Genomic DNA, 17,291 nt, shown 5'->3' on the forward strand with positions numbered 1-17,291 from the left:
AGGTGGTAACATTTGAGCAGAGGGCAGGCTGCACAGAGATGGGTGACACTTCGCACCTGCACGCCTGGGCTGTGATCGCTTAGCTCCTGGGTTTCCTGAACATTGAACTCACAACTGGAGACAACCGTGCCCAGGAAAGTTGATAGTTCAGGCTTCTCAAGAATCCAGTTTCCCAAGAAGGAATCTGCAGGGAGAGAGGGCAGCTCTGGGGGTAAGAGACTTCTCTGTGAGAGCAGGAACATCATGCTTCTCTATGTGACCAGGTGCCTTGGGAGGAGTTGAGCTAGATAAACAGTTTCATTACAAATACGCCATGTGGGGAGGACTGAGTGGATATGTCAGAGATGGACTTTTGCTTTTTGGTGCTTGCTCAATCCTTTGGACCAGCAGGGAGGCAGCTGGGATACAGTGGAAAGAATCCCATTCTTGATGCCAGAAGGATCTGCCACTTACCAGCTGCATCATTTGGGGCTGTTTGCATTGCCTCTCAGAGCTTTGTCTGTGAGGTGCTATCTAGTTCATGGGGTAGTGGAGAGGATCACCATAAATAAGGAGAGTGAAGAGTTTTACCAACTGCAAGGCCCAGTGCAAATGTCAGAGGCTATTACAAGGCAACTTGTGGGAACCATGCCTTTCAGTACCCTGGAGTGACCAGGGAGCAATTTTAGTGTTAAGATTGGGCCCAAAGTCTTTTGACTTGTATGAAAATCATTTGAGGTTTTTCCTTAAACTCTAGATACTCTGATTGTAAGGGATCTGAAAGCTGTTTGCATATCCCATCCCACCCCAACCCCAGCTCCTGCTGGTACTTGGCTTCTTCTCTACAACAACCTTGCTAGATTATTTGCTGGACTCTGTTTACATGCTTCCAGGGATGGGAAACTCACTCCTTATCAAGGCAGTCCCTTTCATCCTGGCATAGCTCAGGCCATTGGAGAATTCTTATTATTGGACTGAAATCTACTTGTTGGGCTTTTACTTATGAGTTCCTTTCATTATTTGTATTCCTTGGGCCCACTCAGAACAAGTTCAACAAAAGCAGTCTTCAGCTCCTTACAAATCAATCCAATTTCCTTTATAAATTGCCTTGCACATTAATAATTTTTCACCTTTGTTGTTTTCCCTAAACTAGCTACTCTCAAGCATATTAGTTTCCAAACCCCTTTATACTCTTAAAAAATATCAAGGGCTCCAAATATCTTTGTTTATGTAGATATAGAGCTATCACTATTTACCTCATTAGAAATTAAAACTGAGGAATTTAGAAAGTTATTAATTCACTTAAGAATAAAAATAAAGCCCTGGCTGGCATAGCTCAGTGGATTGAGCGTGGGCTGCGAACCACAGTGTTGCAGGTTCGATTCCCAGTCAGGGTACATGCCTGGGTTGCAGGCCATGACCCCCAGCAACAGCACATTGATGTTTCTCTCTCTGTCTCTCTATTTCCCTCCCTTCCCTCTTTAAAAATAAATAAATAAAATCTTTAAAAAAAGAATAAAAATAACAAGCTGATTGTATATTAACATAAACAAAAATTTTTAATGAATAATAACTGTGCAGTCTAAAAATGTTTAGTGGGAAGAATGCCTTTGTTTACATTTTTTTTTAAAGATTTTATTTATATTTATTTTTAGAGAGGGAAGGGAGAGAGGGAGAGAGAGAGAGAGAGAGAGAGAGAGAGAGAGAGAGACGGAGAGAAACATCATTGTGTGGAACCTGTGACACTTTGGTTCGCAGCCCGCGCTCAATCCACTGAGCTACACCAGCCAGGGCGCTTACATTTTTTATAAACCTCTTTAATACCTAGCTTAAGAGAAGACAGTGGAGTCCTCATATCAGCTTCCTTATGCATCCATTGCCACTTACTATTTTGGTTGGCATGTATAAAGTTGGCATCCATGGTTTCACATGGATGTATAATGGGAAAAGGGGGTAGTATTTTAATAGCATTTTTAGATAACTATGGGTATGTCACATAACCTCTAGAAATCACTGCACACCTGTGATGTGTTTAGAAAGGTAAATAAATCCTGGGAATTATTATGAACATGATTTTGACCTCACAGACACCTGCATCCTGGTAATCCTCAAAGGATCCTTGCTCTGGCCCTCACTGGTTGGTAAATCTGATCCTGAAATTTATGCCTTGGGAAATGAAGGGTTCTGACTAGATTAGCCTTAGAATCCCCTTGGGCTCTATCGTTCTGCTGTTTGATAATAGTGGATGGCCCTGAAGGGGGAATGGGCATTTGCTATAAAGTATACAGCAAATGTGGATATAGCTATGGCAGCAATATGAAAATTCTCCTGTGGCAGCATTGCTTTGGGAAATTATTTCTAAGGTTGAGTTCATTTATTTTCATGCAGCAAAGGAATTCGACAAGCTGGCAGTAATTCTGATATATAGGTACCCTATCACATTGCTCTGATCAGTGATAATAATAAAAAAAATTAAATTTGTTTGTTCCACTCTAAGAAATGACTAAGAAAATGCCCAAGTGAATGTGGTGAGGTGACAGAGATTTAAAACACTCCTACGTCTAAGACCCACCATTATTCTCTGACTTCCAACACTGATCCCCTGAGGAGACCAAGGGGCTCCTCTGACAATTACGCATGGAGGGTTTAAACGAAGTGTCTATTCTGAGCCAGCCATGCTCCAGGTGAATCCACTGCTTGGTGGCTTGTTGCAGAGGGAAAAGTAGAATGTCTCCATTGCCTGCATTTTTCTGTTTCATGCATAGACTGTTATTCTCGGGTGCACATTTGATGCCAGTGTGACTGGGACACGGCAAATTCAGGAAACTGCCACCACGCTCCCACAGGTGCTCCTGTCCAGTGCTGACCCTATTTGCATCCAGCACTTGTTTGGAGCTTCTGCCCTGGGCTTGTTGGTGCTCTGGGCTGTCCTGTGTTGTCTCTCAGAACTTTCTGCCTTGATGGCCAAGTGCTATACCCGTGCTGTGGACACGGTAGCCACTGGCAACATGTGGCTACTGAGCACTTGAAATGTGGTCAGTGTGTCCGAGGAACTGAATTTTTCATTTCAAAAATTTAATCTCTTGTAATGAAAATAGCCACATGTAGCTAGTGCTACCATATTGGACCGTGTCCATCTGTGGCCTGATTTTTTTCTGTCACTGAAAGTTCTCCATCTACTGATGTAATTACCTCTTTCCCTCATCAAAGGCACAGAAACTCACCTGAATAACCCCACTGAGTGGTGGCAAGGATCCTGGACTGGAATTCAGAGGCTTGAGTATTCCTTGTGTGGGTCCCACAGATCTCATCTCTTCTCTCATATCTGCATTACTTTGAAAACATCAGCCCATTCGATAATGCACTGGGCGGGTAGTTGGCCTCCGTAGCTACCTGAAATATTTATGTCTTTCCTTGGAATAGCTTACTATTTATTATGATTAGGTCTCAGGGAATGTTCCCACCCTTCTGAGCTACCTTCTTTTAAAGAGTCTTCTCTCACACTTGAAAACGTGTCTCCTTTTAAGCTGGTTTCTGAAGCTGGTTTCTCTTCCTGAAGTAGCACAAGGGTTAACTGGCAAGGTCTACTTTGCCCCAAGGTGATGTCCCTCAGCAGCTTCCCTGGCCCATCCAGAGTGGATGCAGTGTCAGGTCCCCTGTGAGCTGCTGCTCTAACAAGGCAAGGACTGAGTTTCTGCTTTTGCCAAAACAAACATCTAGAAATCCAAAACCTTTCTCAGACCTGAAGTGTTTTTTCCTTTTGATATGGAACCTGCCATCTCATTAGTTGCATTGCTTTAGTGAGTTACATTATTTTTCTTAGGTATTTCAAATCATCTTGGGATGCTTCTCCTTTACTGAAATGCCTCTGAGAAAATTGAGGAAAGGAAAAGATGAAGAAAACTAGAATTTGAATGAGCATCTACTTACTTCAGGGCCTATTCTTAGCATTCATCTTACATTATCTGATTTGATTTTCATAACAACTGTGTTTTGCAGATGGGAGGACAGAGACTTTGTCTATACACACATGCATACACACACAGCTTATAGGAATACACATAGATACAATAACACCATATATTAAGAAGAGCAAGGTAATGAAGAATACAGGAGTTAGGGTGATAGTTACCAAGTGTGAGGAAAGGCAGGCAAAGGAGTTCATAGAAAGACTATTTAGTTAGATGAAGGTTACTGTCATGATCCTAGTTTTAGTTCTGAGAGGTGGTTTCATTAATGCATACATTATTTAAATCAACTAATTAAATAACTAATAAAAATGGCCATGCAAGGACCAATGATCAAAATGTTCCATGAACTTCATTATTAATTCAGTGCTATTTGCCTGTGGTCTGATATAACCAAAACGAGTCTCTAAACATAGTTGCCACTGGCTTTACATAATGGGGCTTATTTCTTATGAACATACAATCTTATGAAGGTTGAGAGGCTCTCCTCCTCCTTGTAGTCATGCCAACTAGATTATGTGAACTCCTATGGAGGCAGGCGCACAGAAGGATAGAAGAAACACACTGGCTTTTAACTGTTTCAGCCTGCAAACACCATCTGTCACTTCTGCTCACAGCTTGGCCAAAACTAGTCACATGACCCCAAACTAATTGCTAGAGAGGCTGGGAAATGTAGAGGAGAAAACAAATATTTAGTACTATCTGTCTCTGTCACCTTTTATATCTTCCTCTTGTTGGAGTACAGATGAGCAATTCTGGGACAGATTCTATTTTTATTTATCCTTCCTGTGAACTTTGGTAGACAAGATAGACCTGTCAAAGGAGCCTGAATTTAGAGTCAAACGTATCTGGGTTTGAATGTTAGCTCTCCTCTAACTACACAGGTGTATTCCTTTTCTGAGCCTGTTTTCTTATCTGTAAATTGGGGATACTAATCTAAATGTGCAGGTTTAGTGTAAGGGTGAAACTGGCCAAGGGTGTAAGGTGTCCACCAACATGTTGAATCTCAGTAATTTACTAAATGGTAGCAGTTATTACTATGCAAAGCTGCTGTGAGGTCATTGTTCAAGTTATTTAAATCTCAGTGTAGCTTTACGGATTGTTAAATATATCTTCCTTCATAACCACTTCAAAATAAAGCCGCAAAGCTCTTGGTAGTGTTGTTATCTTGAACAGATTTGGTCTAGAATGAGGAAGGTGTCTAATTGTGCCAGAAGCGTGGTACATGTGAAATAGCTATCTCTTTTCTGATCATTAGGATGCTTAGAATTAGTATCCTCAGAGAAGCAAGTAGGCATATTAGGTCCAGAGTGGTCTTCAGAAGATAATGGTATTTCTTCAGAAGCTCTGTATCACTCAGGATGAGCTAGGTTATGCTGACATAACTGTGTCCCTAAACTTCCAATGGCTTATGAATAGTTCACTTAAGATCTAGGAGACTTTCTAAGCCACTCACTCTTCATGGAATGATTCAGTGATCCACATGTTAGCAGCCTCCACTGTCCTGCAAGGATACTATTTGGAAAATATCATCTTCTCAGTGGACATGGCAGGGAAAGAAGTGCTGGATATTTCTGCATTGGCAATTGCTTTGGCCAGAAGGTGACAATTACTACTTCTACATACAATACATCATCCAGAATTAGTCAGGTGGCACTGTCTAACTACAGGGGTGGTGGAGATGTGAATTCTCCTTTATGTCCAGAAGAAGGAGCTAAATAAGAGTGACTACCAGTAGTCTCTGCCATACTCTGGTTCCCCACCCAACCTCCACTATAAAAAGCATGTCTTCCATGAGCTACAGCACAGTAATTAATTTGTGTGTATAGAGGGTGTACTACATAGTCCAAATACATAAAACTCTTTATTCTTTAAAATCTTTTGAGTGTCCTGCTTTCCTGTCTCTGTTTATGCTGTTCCATTGGTCCTAGAATGGACTTCCATTTCTACACTTCCAAATTTTACCCATTTCTCAAGTTTCCATCTTAAATGCTGACTCCTCTTGCCTCATCTTCTCCTGTGCTTAGTTTTTCATTTATTCTCCTACAGCACATTATGCTTCCCCTGGTCTGACCTGTTTGCTTTTACTCTATTGTTTGTTCAAACATTTGAATGAGCCAAAGACAGAGCACTGAAAGGAACATGTGGATCTTGAAATCACAATCAAAACCTTAAGTCTGAGGATCAGGAAGTATAATTGTGTTCTTTACATGGGCAAAATCCTGCCTGCCTTTTAAAGTCACAATTTGCCACCCTGGCAAGATACTTGGAAGTGTCTCTGCAGGGTGACTCAGTTGGTTGGAGCATTGTCCTGTACACCAAAAATGCTGTGGGTTCGATTCCTGGTCAGGACACATACCTAGGTTGTGGGTTTGATCCCTGGTCAGGCATGCAGAGGAGGCAGCCAATCAATGTTTCTCTCTCAATTAAAAAAATCATATCCTTGAGTAAGGATTTAAAAAAGTTAAGGTCATAATTTGCCTAGAAATGAAGAAGAGTATGAGCAGAGAAGCAAGAATAGATTCCCAGAAGCTCTTCCCTGAATTCAGTGCTTGTACCACGTTGTTAGGTCAGTCACTTCATCTGGCTGGATGTCTGTTCCACACCTAGGACAGACAACAATAGACAACCCACTGGCACTGGCCAGGTGGGACAAACAATGAGACCTAGCTCTACATCAAGAAATTTCCTTTGGGAAATGCCATTGCTAACTATCCAAATGAAACTTGGTTATTAATCATAGAAAGACCTGATGTCCAAGTAGTTTGCTAAACACAAGCAGTGTTATTGGGTTTTTTATCATTTTGGGGTCAGATGCAGAATACCTACTGGTAACTGGCCTCTAAACACATTTCTCAGGGACAGAAATTCTTTTCAGCAGCATTCCTGATGATGGGTGTCCCACAGATCTGCTCAGGATATGAATCCCTTCTTGTTCTACGCAGGATGTGTGAAAACCTAACCGAGTTTTTAAGACTAACACATGAAGCAATAAGTACCCATTGAACTTCCACTATGTTCCGGGCACCATGCCAATGTATTCACATACTTTCTCTTAATTTTCACAATAGCCCTGTGAGGTAGGGTAGCAACTACTAGATCTATTTTAGAGAAGAGTCTGAGCTTCAAAGAGCTAGTTCTAGAAGCCACACAGCCAGAAGGCACACCAGCCAGGCAGGTATCATAGTTCATGTGGTCAAGGTGGACCATCAAATTTCTACCTTCTTGCTGTCCTATATTAGGCAAGTGGATATAGTCAGGCTGGCTCCAGTAACTAGGTCACTCACTGGGATTTCTCACCAGTACTTCACTGGATATCAGTGTGATGCCTGCCTTATTCAGAAGATGAATTAGAGTCTGAGTGAGGATCTTACAGTATTTTCTATAACTTCAAAGACAATCTTCCCAGGTGCATTATCTCAGTGAATCCCCACAACCATCTTACACACAGGCAGAAGTTCAAAAGGAGGAAGCTGTGGCTTAGAGCTGGTTCTGGTGAGCATCTAAGGGCACCGTTGTTTGGGGTGATGCTGGGACTAGAACCATCCTTCTGCCATTTAGGGGGTCCTGTGTGAGTAGCCACAATCATAATAAAAGCCTGAATAGCTACTGTAGACCCAGCAGCAAGATACATGGAAGGGTCTCTGCATGAAGATGAAATAGAGATAATGTTGTATAAAAGCCCTTGGCCTACCTCCTGGTACATAGGAGGCACCTGAATGAATGTGGGCTGAACTGTTAGCCGATTATCAGACGATCCCCAGATTGTTTCTGGGAGGTTGGACAGAGACTGCTTTTGGCTCTTCTCACTGAAGCCTAATTCATCATCGTATTTGCCTCAGTGGTGGGGGTAGAGGAGGAAAAGCAAGAAGGAGAAGGAAAGAGGAACAGATAAACCATTCAGGATGCCCCCTGGCTTCTCACTTATTCCTCCTGGGGCCAGCAGTGTACACGGCAGATGGGGAGAGAGAACAGAATCCATTCATGACCTTAGCGGAGTTTCCTCCCTAACTCCACCTCCCCCCCCCCCCCCCGTGTCTTGACAGGGGTGGGCTTTGTCAGAGCATTGGGAAGCAGGGCTGCTGAGCTTTGTGGGGAATGGCTGTGTATAAGCACTATCTGGCTTTTCACAGCCAGCTGACTGATAAAAAAGATCTTGATAGCGAACCCACCCCAGCAGCGGGTAGTTAATGGCACTTTCGGCTGAGCTCATTTCTGGCACGAGAAACAGAGGATCATAAACCAGAGCTCTAACCTCAAGATGGATTCGATTTTCCAGATAGGGATGGTGGTTTCTAAGCCTTGAGCAATGACGAAACCTCCAGTTTCCAGAAGTTCTATTCTGTGCGGTGTTCTTCTCTTTGCAGAGCAGCCTCCTTTCCATCCCCACTTTGATCCTCCTGGAGGCCCTGCTAGGTGGGTCGGCTAGGGAGATCCCTCTTTCCTCCAAGAGGAAACTGAGGCCCAGAAAGGGTAAAAGGTGTGCCCAAGCTGGCACAGCTGGCCTTGACCCTCTGCTTTAAGAACCCCTTGACTAGAATTTCTTTCCCACATGATTTTGTTTGCAGAGTAGGATTCCAAGAGGTTTTCTTACCTTTAATCAGTACTTCTGGGCCCAGTAATCTAAAATGAGGAAATTGAGGCTTTAGAGAGATTACGTTCCCTGCCCCAAATCACACAGCTAGTAAAGGGCAAAGCAGGATCAAAACCTGGCTTCTTAACTGCCCTGCCAGTGCTTTGCAAATGAGGATTAATTCATGGTTCATTTTGGGGGAGCCTGGGGTTACACAATTTTAAATATTTTGCATTTTTGTTTTGATGATGAACTTTAAAATAATCTCATTTACCTATGGTACATTAAAAACTACTTTAATCAATGTCAGTGATCACTTGAAATGGAAAGATTTCTTTTCAATATAGAAAACGTAAGACACTCATGGGTTCAGTTTGTGGGTCTTAAAGTGGAGACAAGTCCCATGTCCCAGATCCTTTTCCCGGGGTTCTATGAGAAGGTGTGCTTTTTCCATACAAAAATGTTGACACTTGAATGACCAGGGCTTTGGGACACTGACCCCCTTCATGTACAGTTGAAAATCTAGGATGACTTTTGACTCCCTATAACCTTAACTATTAATAGTCTACTGTTGACCAGAAACCTTACCAATAACATAGTCAATCAACATGTATTTTGATTGTCGTATGTATTATACAGTGTATTCTTACCACAGAGTAAGACAGAGAAAAGAAAATGTGAGTAACAAGATCATAAGGAAGAGGGAACACACTTACAGTACTATACACACTTATTGAAAAAAAATGTGTATATAAGTGGACCCATACAGTTCAAACCCATGTTGTTCATATATTACACAAGTCTCAGTAAATCTGAACAGTGGAGTTGAAGAAACATTTCCACATTTTTCTCCCTGAAGCATGTGCGTGAGTGAATATCACAATATTTTGAAGATGAGGACTCTGAGGAGAGGTTTAGATTTGAACCTACAGTCACACAGCTAGGAACGAACAGATTCTAGCCTCCATCTCTAACACCAAATCCATCCTGGCGAGCACCTAAGAAAATGAAAAGTCCAGTCCCTTAGCCAGAGAGTGACTAAAAGGCTCCAATTTCTTCTCCAGAAAAGATCTAGGGGGCACAGATTCAAAGTGGGTTGGAGAGGAAACAAGGAATGTTACACACTTCCTGTTGGTCAGTAGGGGTCCTCCTTATAGGGCAATGAAAAGGTGTTTCTCCCACGAGCTTTGGCCAGCACCTGTCCCAAAGCAAAACCAGCTCTGTCTGTCTCCAGGATCCTACAAGGTGATGATCCTGAAATTCCATCACAGTGTTTACAGTTCTGCAGCCAAACACTCCCTTACTTCAGCTTTAAGCAAAGGATTGCAATTGTTTGCATCCACTTTCTTATCTGGACCGCCTCTCCCACGTCTCCTACATGTGGTTTTCATATGGCTTTTATGAATGCCCGAAGTCTGTTCCAGCTTGTTCTAATGTTGCAGTGTTTTAACTGCCATAACACAGTGGTATCAACAGATAAATCAACTAGATATGCTGAAAAAATTATGGGCAAGAATCCTGTTCTCTTCACCCGGCCTAATTCATCCAAGAGTAGAATCTGCCTTGGGAGTTGCAGCGAGAAGAGTTATGTGGAGTATGGACCAGGAAAGTAAGCCAGTCCAACGATTCTATTATTCTTAAACTTCTGGACTGTTTTCACTTAAATCAATGGCAATCTTCTCTAGAGTTGCCCGTTCTCTGAACCTTGTGATTCCTCCTTTTAGAGTGTCTGCGGAGCTGCTTCTCAGATTCAGCTGTCTCCTTTTTCTTGTGATTTCATTTGCTTCATGGGACTTTCTGCTGTGAATCATGGTAGTTTGGGTTGCCGACTCACAATATTTTTGTATCACCAAGGATGTCCTTGTCCAGACCTCAGATTTCACTCCTCTCACTTCCCGAAAGGAGAAAGTTTCTGAAGGATTGTTAGAGCACACAGCACAAAAGGCCTCCCTCCCTTCCCTCTGCATTCCAGCACCCGGTGCTCTCCTCTAGCTTCCTTCTCAGCGTCTTCCTTAAGGTCCGATGGAGAGAGCTGGGGAGCATTTGCTTTGGGGAAATAGGTTCTGTAATCCTTGGACCCTGGAGTGACTTTCAATAGGAAATCTGAATTCCTGCTCTATATGAAATGAGTCTCAGATGCTGAGAAATGAGTATTTGAGAATAATTTATGATTTGCTTTCCATAAATCACTGCTATTTTACCTACAAATCATTTTGAGAACTGCATGGCTTTGTAAAGAAATGTGTCTGGGCAGAGAATTCCGATTGGGAGTTGAGGGTTATATGTTGATCCCCAGTTCTGTCACTGATTAGTTACATGACTTTGGCACGTTGCTCCAGTTGTAAAATTATTAAATTACATTCTTCAACAATTAATTCATTAGTTCAACAAACATTTATTGCCTGCCAACTCTCTGCCAGTCACCACACTGGCCCTTTCCAGCTCTGATGTTGTGGGAACAGGATTCTGTGATTGGTTACGTTCTTACAGAATAAAGTTGATAGAAAGGAACTATCATTGTTTAACATTTATTAGGAATCTGAAAGGAGATTTTATCTGATCTTTGTACTCACTCTGCAAAATGGTACCTCCACTTTACAGATGAAAAACTGAGGCTCAGAGGGGCTAAATGACATATACAAGGTTACATTTCTTCTAAGTGGTGGTGCCTGGGCTGGAACTCAGGTCTGGCTGGCCACTGACTGCCTTAGAAAGCTAAAGTTTTATGCCCATTCTTAGTATTTACACGTGTTTCAAGCAACTTGGGGTACAACTTTGTTTCTAAGTAAAAATGGAAATTGAGTTGCCCACTCTGATTGATTTTACTGCTTTCTCTTACCAGGACAAATTCCTTCTTATACCTGAGAGTGGAGACACACCCTGTCCTGTGCTTGGGAATAGGGAGTAGCTGGTGGGCCTGCTGGGGAGGGGGGTGGTGGCTGAGCCTCTCCAGGCTGTTTTTACATCTGGAGAAGTGTGTTTTGAGGAAGGCACCTGAAGTTTGGAGTCCACCACAATCTCTGCTCTGCCTTCAAGGTATAGACAACTTAGCAAAGGTGTAGGCATTCACAGTTAGAAAATACCAGAAAGAGAATTGTCTCACCAGTCAAGAGGGCAGGTCCCAGAGAAGCCAGTTAGCTCTGGAGCTGGGCTGTCAGCTGAAGCTCTGCACTTTCCAGAAGTCCTCCTATTTATGTTTATGTATGAGACATCAGTGAGTTCATGGCTTTGAATCCCAGAAGGGGCTTTAAAATGGTGGACTTCAGATGACAAAATATGTATCAATCAGTTTAATTTTAGAAAATAAAACTCATTCTAGGTATTTTAAGCAGGACAGGGTTTAAAATAAACAATTGTACACTTATGAAATAGTTTAAAGGCTGAAGGAGCAGGTTATAGACTAGGGTTTTTTTTTTGTTTTGTTTTGTTTTTGTTTTGGTGATTTCCAAGCAATACAGACTTTACCTACCAGGACAGCTACTATTTCTGAGGTGCCACTGGTGCTAGGTAGATCTTGAGTGGGCATTGCCACCAAGAGGCAACAAGAACCAGGAGAATGGCTCTCTGAAGCTGCAATCCAGGGATGAGGAAGTCAGATTGAGAGGCTGGCATGACCACCACTATTTGTCAATACCCACAACCTTGGAGAATAAACACTGTGACCTGTTGCAAAAAAAAAAAAAATCAAAACTTTCCTGAAGTTTTGACAGCCAGAGTAATGGCTGGAGGAGTAATGACAACCAGAGGCCAAATAAACTACTTCTACTTCTTTTCTTTCAGATCATAAGAGTGCATCTATTGGCTTTCCAATCTCTTCAAATATAAGAAAAGTGAAATGGAGACTGTAATGCCCATCCAAGTATCTACCACAATAAGACAGAGTAATTCTTCAAAGAGGTCTTTTATTTTTTTTCCAGCTCTACTTAAAACTGCATGAATAGAAGAACTTCTTCCAAAAAAAGCAAAGCAAAACAAAACAAAACCCCTTAGACATACAACATTTCCTCCTTTGAGAGGAAAAGCCATCCTAATAATGAAGACACCCTTGTTCAGTATTTACATCTTTTTTGTCCCATTCAGGAGAAGCCAACCCAACTGTGCACTACCAAGGGCCCAATACCTTTCCCAGCTGGAGCCCCACCCAGTTCACATCTAATTCTACTTCAGTCCAGTAGGAAAGTTTCTCATCAAAGAAAGCTGAGTCCAATGGGGAAACAAGAGGCAACAAGAGCCAGTGCTATCCCGGTCTTCTTGCTAGAACAGCAAATGGGAAATGTCTGTTCAGGTTTATTTACAATAGGCCCTGAGCACCAGCTCTGTTTTAGGCCCTACATTGGCCACTGAGTATACAGAGATGAATGAGACACTATCAAGTAGAAGAGACAGAACATAACATAAATTTTGTGACGGAGGTTAAGCCAGACAGAGTAAAGGATGATGACATTAGAAGAGCCAGACCCTATAACTCTTCTTTGTGCAATCAAACTGCTCTAGTTGTCCACATAGTCTTCACCTGGACACAGGAGTGAACTTTTCCTGGTGGCCATGGTTCTGAAGATCACGGTGCTCTGGTAATTTCTTATGGAAGGCAGCTTCTGAGATGGTTTCCCAAGATCCCCACCTCTTGGTATTAACTCCTGAGTAAACCCTTCCTCCCCTAGATTTGGTGACTTTCTTCTGACAAATAGAACATGGCACAAATGATAGGATATCACTTCTGAGATTAGGTTATAGTCCAAAATGTGAAATTTGCTGAGGTTGAGAAACCCTGGACTAGAACTTGATCTTCCTTCTTTGACTATGGCCTTGTTCCCCTGGTTGACCAGATTCCAGATTTTCCCTTTGATGTTTCTCCCTCCAGCCTGTTCTGGTGAAGTATCCAGCCCAACCAGCACTCCTGACCCATCCCCACTCCTAACACACATATCACCCCCACTAGACAACATGGTTCTCTGAGAACATCCTTTTGGGTCAGTGTTCTCGAACTTCACCTTCTGTGGATGGCAACACATTCAGGCCATTCTCCTCTGCCTCTCCCAAACATCCTTTATCCAGGGACCCGAGGGATGCGAGGTGGTGGAGGCCCAGCCCCAGCCTGTGAGTCAGTCCATCAAAGGTCAGTCCCCCTAGCAAAGGTCTGTGCTCTGTTAGCCCCACACATGATGGCTTCAACTCAGACCCACTGTGACCTTTGCTGACAGTTTCTGGCAAGGACAAATTCATTTCCCAGAGGAACACCATGTAGCAGGGCTTTCTGGAGACACCAAGATGACAAATATTAAAATGCAAAAAAAAAACCCTCCCTCAAAATCATTCAAAACAACCTGCTCTGCTTGTGAAGAGCAGAAACATCATCACCACTCTGTCATTTCCTTTTACTTCTGAAAGCATCAACTCTGAGAAGAAAGACTTCTGCCATCAGCCTCATCAGCTGGTGCACCGAGACACATGCTCTGCAGTGAATAGTCCGAGAAGAGGAAGGAAGTTAATGAACCCAAACAGAAGAAGCTGAAACAAGGCCTCCTCTTACTGGCCCTCGGAACTATGCTTTCTTGCAAGGCATTTTCCCAAAGGTTTTTAATATGCAGTAGTCTTGTTTTTATTTTTTCTTCCTGAGAGTGAGACAAACACCATGTATTTGGAAAAAATGCCTAACCTATGTATGGTCTGTGATCATCTCATGTTCTTCTTCCACTTGCCATTTGTACCTCATCTGTCAAGCTCAGGACCCAAGAAGGGGACCATAGAGAATGTTCCACTTGGTGGCACATGCTGTACTGACAAAGAACCTCAGTCCTGAGTCTGTGTCACCTTCTTCAGCCTAGAAGGGCAGAGGGGAAACTGAAAGATTCTTGCCACCTTTGTGTGGTTCACTCATTTGTTTGTTTAACAAACACAGAAAGTCTAACATATTGCAGGCTCCGTGTTTGAGGATGGAGGTTTTGAGAGGCTCAGTCACAAGATCTAAACTCACAAAGTTCATAGTCTTTGAAATGGAGTGGGGTATGGATGAAAAGGGACAGACCAGGAGCAGTGGCAATCTAGGGCAGGGTGTGGGGAGCTCAGGGATGGCTGCCAGAGCAGGTGACATGTGAGTGGGGACTCTGGGCTCGGTTCCCCTTGTTGCCTATTCTCCTTGAGCACTTGAAAGACAGATGTAGCACAATTACATTCTGACAACTTCTGTTAAAAATATTTATACTTACACATACTCAAATGTACTCTTTTTCAAAAAGACTCTCTTTCTAGAGGAGGTTTAGGTTTACAACAGAATTGACAAGAAGGTATAGAGATTCTCAAATATGCTCTTAAACCAAAACTGTCTCCATTCTAGGAATTTACAGCATAGAAAAAATACTAATACATAATAAGATGAATATACAGATTTTTTTGCACCACTGCTTATACTGAAAAAAAAAACACCCCAGAAAAATAAGAGAATTACCAAATAACTAATCATACATTCATCTTATGGTAAATTTTGCAGCTCCTTAAAAAGAAAACAAAAGCACAGTTCTACAAAATGACTTAGAGTGCTTGTCTGTGAGATGTTATTGGATAAAAAAAGCAAGATTAGCAAAAGTATGCAAATATGATTGCTATTTTTGTGACATGATGAGAAAAATCTCATGTATGATATATATGAATATGTAGGTCTCTAGAGAGTTACATGTTTGCAGAGAAAGAATGCACTTTAGATTGTGCTGGGTATCGTCTGTTGGTCTCCAAATCCATTCCCTACCCTTCCAACCAGCTGTGTGCCCCGAGGTTTGACCTTCATGGTCTGTGTCTATATAGTCCAGTGTGCCCTTAGGCTTCTGGTTGGTTTGGTACATGGGAGGTTCCAGCAAAAAAAAATGAGAAGGAGTCCCTGACTGGTGTAGCTTAGTCGGTTGGAGCATCACCCCATCACGAAAACATTGAGGGTTCAATTCCCAGTCAGGGCACAAACTCAGGTTGTGGGTTTGATCCCTGGTTGGGGAGCATATGGGATGCAACTAATCGATGTTTCTCTCTCACATGGATGTTTCTCTCCCCCCCCCCCCCCCCACCGCTTCCTCTCTTTCTAAAATCAGTACACATATTTAATTTTTTTTAATGAGAGGAGGGAGATACATGAGGTTAGGGCACAAATTCCTGGCTCCTTTCAATGGTGGTGGCTGCAGGGACGTGCCACCACAGCGCCTGGTGGGGACCTTTGTATGACTGCTCTGTTTTATAATTGTTATTTTTGGCTCTTCCAGCCGAGGCCTATCTGCTCTTGCTTCACCATCTTTTGCTTTTTTGTCCTTTACCCCGTTCATGTCTTAAAAATTTCCCCTAATTAAAGTCTTCTTGAACACTCCGTGTCTGTTTCTCGCAACATCCCTGACTCATGTGGTTGTGAACATGAGGGGACTGGGGGAGGAGGCTAGAGAGGTGAGAGACAGTGATGGAGGGGAGAGCAGAGGGAGGTGGAGCAGCCAGGCTAACATAGAAAAGGAAAACAAAAATGCACTAATGGAGGTCAAGTACCTCTACATGCATACACAGGTCTATACGGAATGAAGTTACATATAGACCCATGTATGCAAAATAGTAAAAAGGGGGAAGATTAAGAAAACTCTCCCCCCCTTCCCTACCCCTTCTTTGCAGCAGAGGTGCTATAAGGAGCCATGGCCTCTGCTCACTGCTTTTTGCCCCATGCATCCTTCCCTGAGCCCAGAATAGGAAGCTCCCATGGGCTCTTCTTCCTTGATCTCACCCAACTGCATGGCATGAAAGGGGCAAGGTCCCAGAGTGCACACAGGACAGGGAAGGAAGACACATCCCTTGGAGATGGGAACCTCCTTGGGGGTGCCAGCTGCAGCAGGGTGTTCTCCCGTATACTACGCCTGCAGCATTTTTTCCCCTGCAGCCTTTACTCTTGCTGACATGGTACTGTGTCCTACAGAGTCCAGTTCTCATCTCCCTAGCCCCTGCCTGAAGTCTCCCCAGACCTCCTCCTCCTTACTTTTCAGATGAGTTCATCCCTCCCCTCACTCCTCACCCCTCATCTCTTCCCTTTTACATACAACTATGGCCACTTTTTTCAACCATAGATCATGGTTTGTTCTGCTTCAGGCACTAAAATGGGAGATTTTAAGAGCAGGCACTGGGTGTAATGCCCATGTGTGACTCTAGCATCTAGCCTAAGGCCAAGCACATGGAAGTATTCACTGACTGTACACTGGATTGAATTGATGATTGATGGATTATAGGGGTTTGCCAATGGAGTGGATCTTTCCACTGAACCAGTCTACTTTGTTGTTATATGTGTAAAGACTGCTGAACATGGAAGGGAGAACTAATTTGCTGAAGCCTCAGAGTAAGCATTGGCAGGGCTTGGCCAGAGTCCCTCGTCCAGGGTCCACTTGGAAGGCCTACGGGGCTGCTCCTGCTCTGACCCCTCTCACTCTCTTCCCACTCATCCCCTCAGTGTCAGGGTGTCCTCACTGGAGAGGCTGGGGGCTACAAGGGGTTCTTTCTCTGGCCACGTGAGCTCTGTTTAGCTTCTCACATGGCTCACACTTGTTCCTCTGTGTCTAACAGTCTCTGATCTAGGATGGCTGCTTGTTGCCAGTTCCACAGGGAGAGGCAGTGGGGATGCGTATCTCCTGGGCTCTGACATGTGACACTTTCCAGACATGGTAAGCAAGGCATGTGGGGTTGACAGTCCTGTTTTATTTCAGGAGGGAGAGCGGCTCCGCACTTTGCATGAAAAACCAGAAAAGAAATGCTTACTCATCTTT

The sequence above is a fragment of the Phyllostomus hastatus genome, unplaced genomic scaffold (assembly GCF_019186645.2).
Source record: "Phyllostomus hastatus isolate PE091 unplaced genomic scaffold, TTU_PhHast_1.1 phas_contig_34, whole genome shotgun sequence".
Classification (NCBI taxonomy): Eukaryota; Metazoa; Chordata; class Mammalia; order Chiroptera; family Phyllostomidae; genus Phyllostomus; species Phyllostomus hastatus.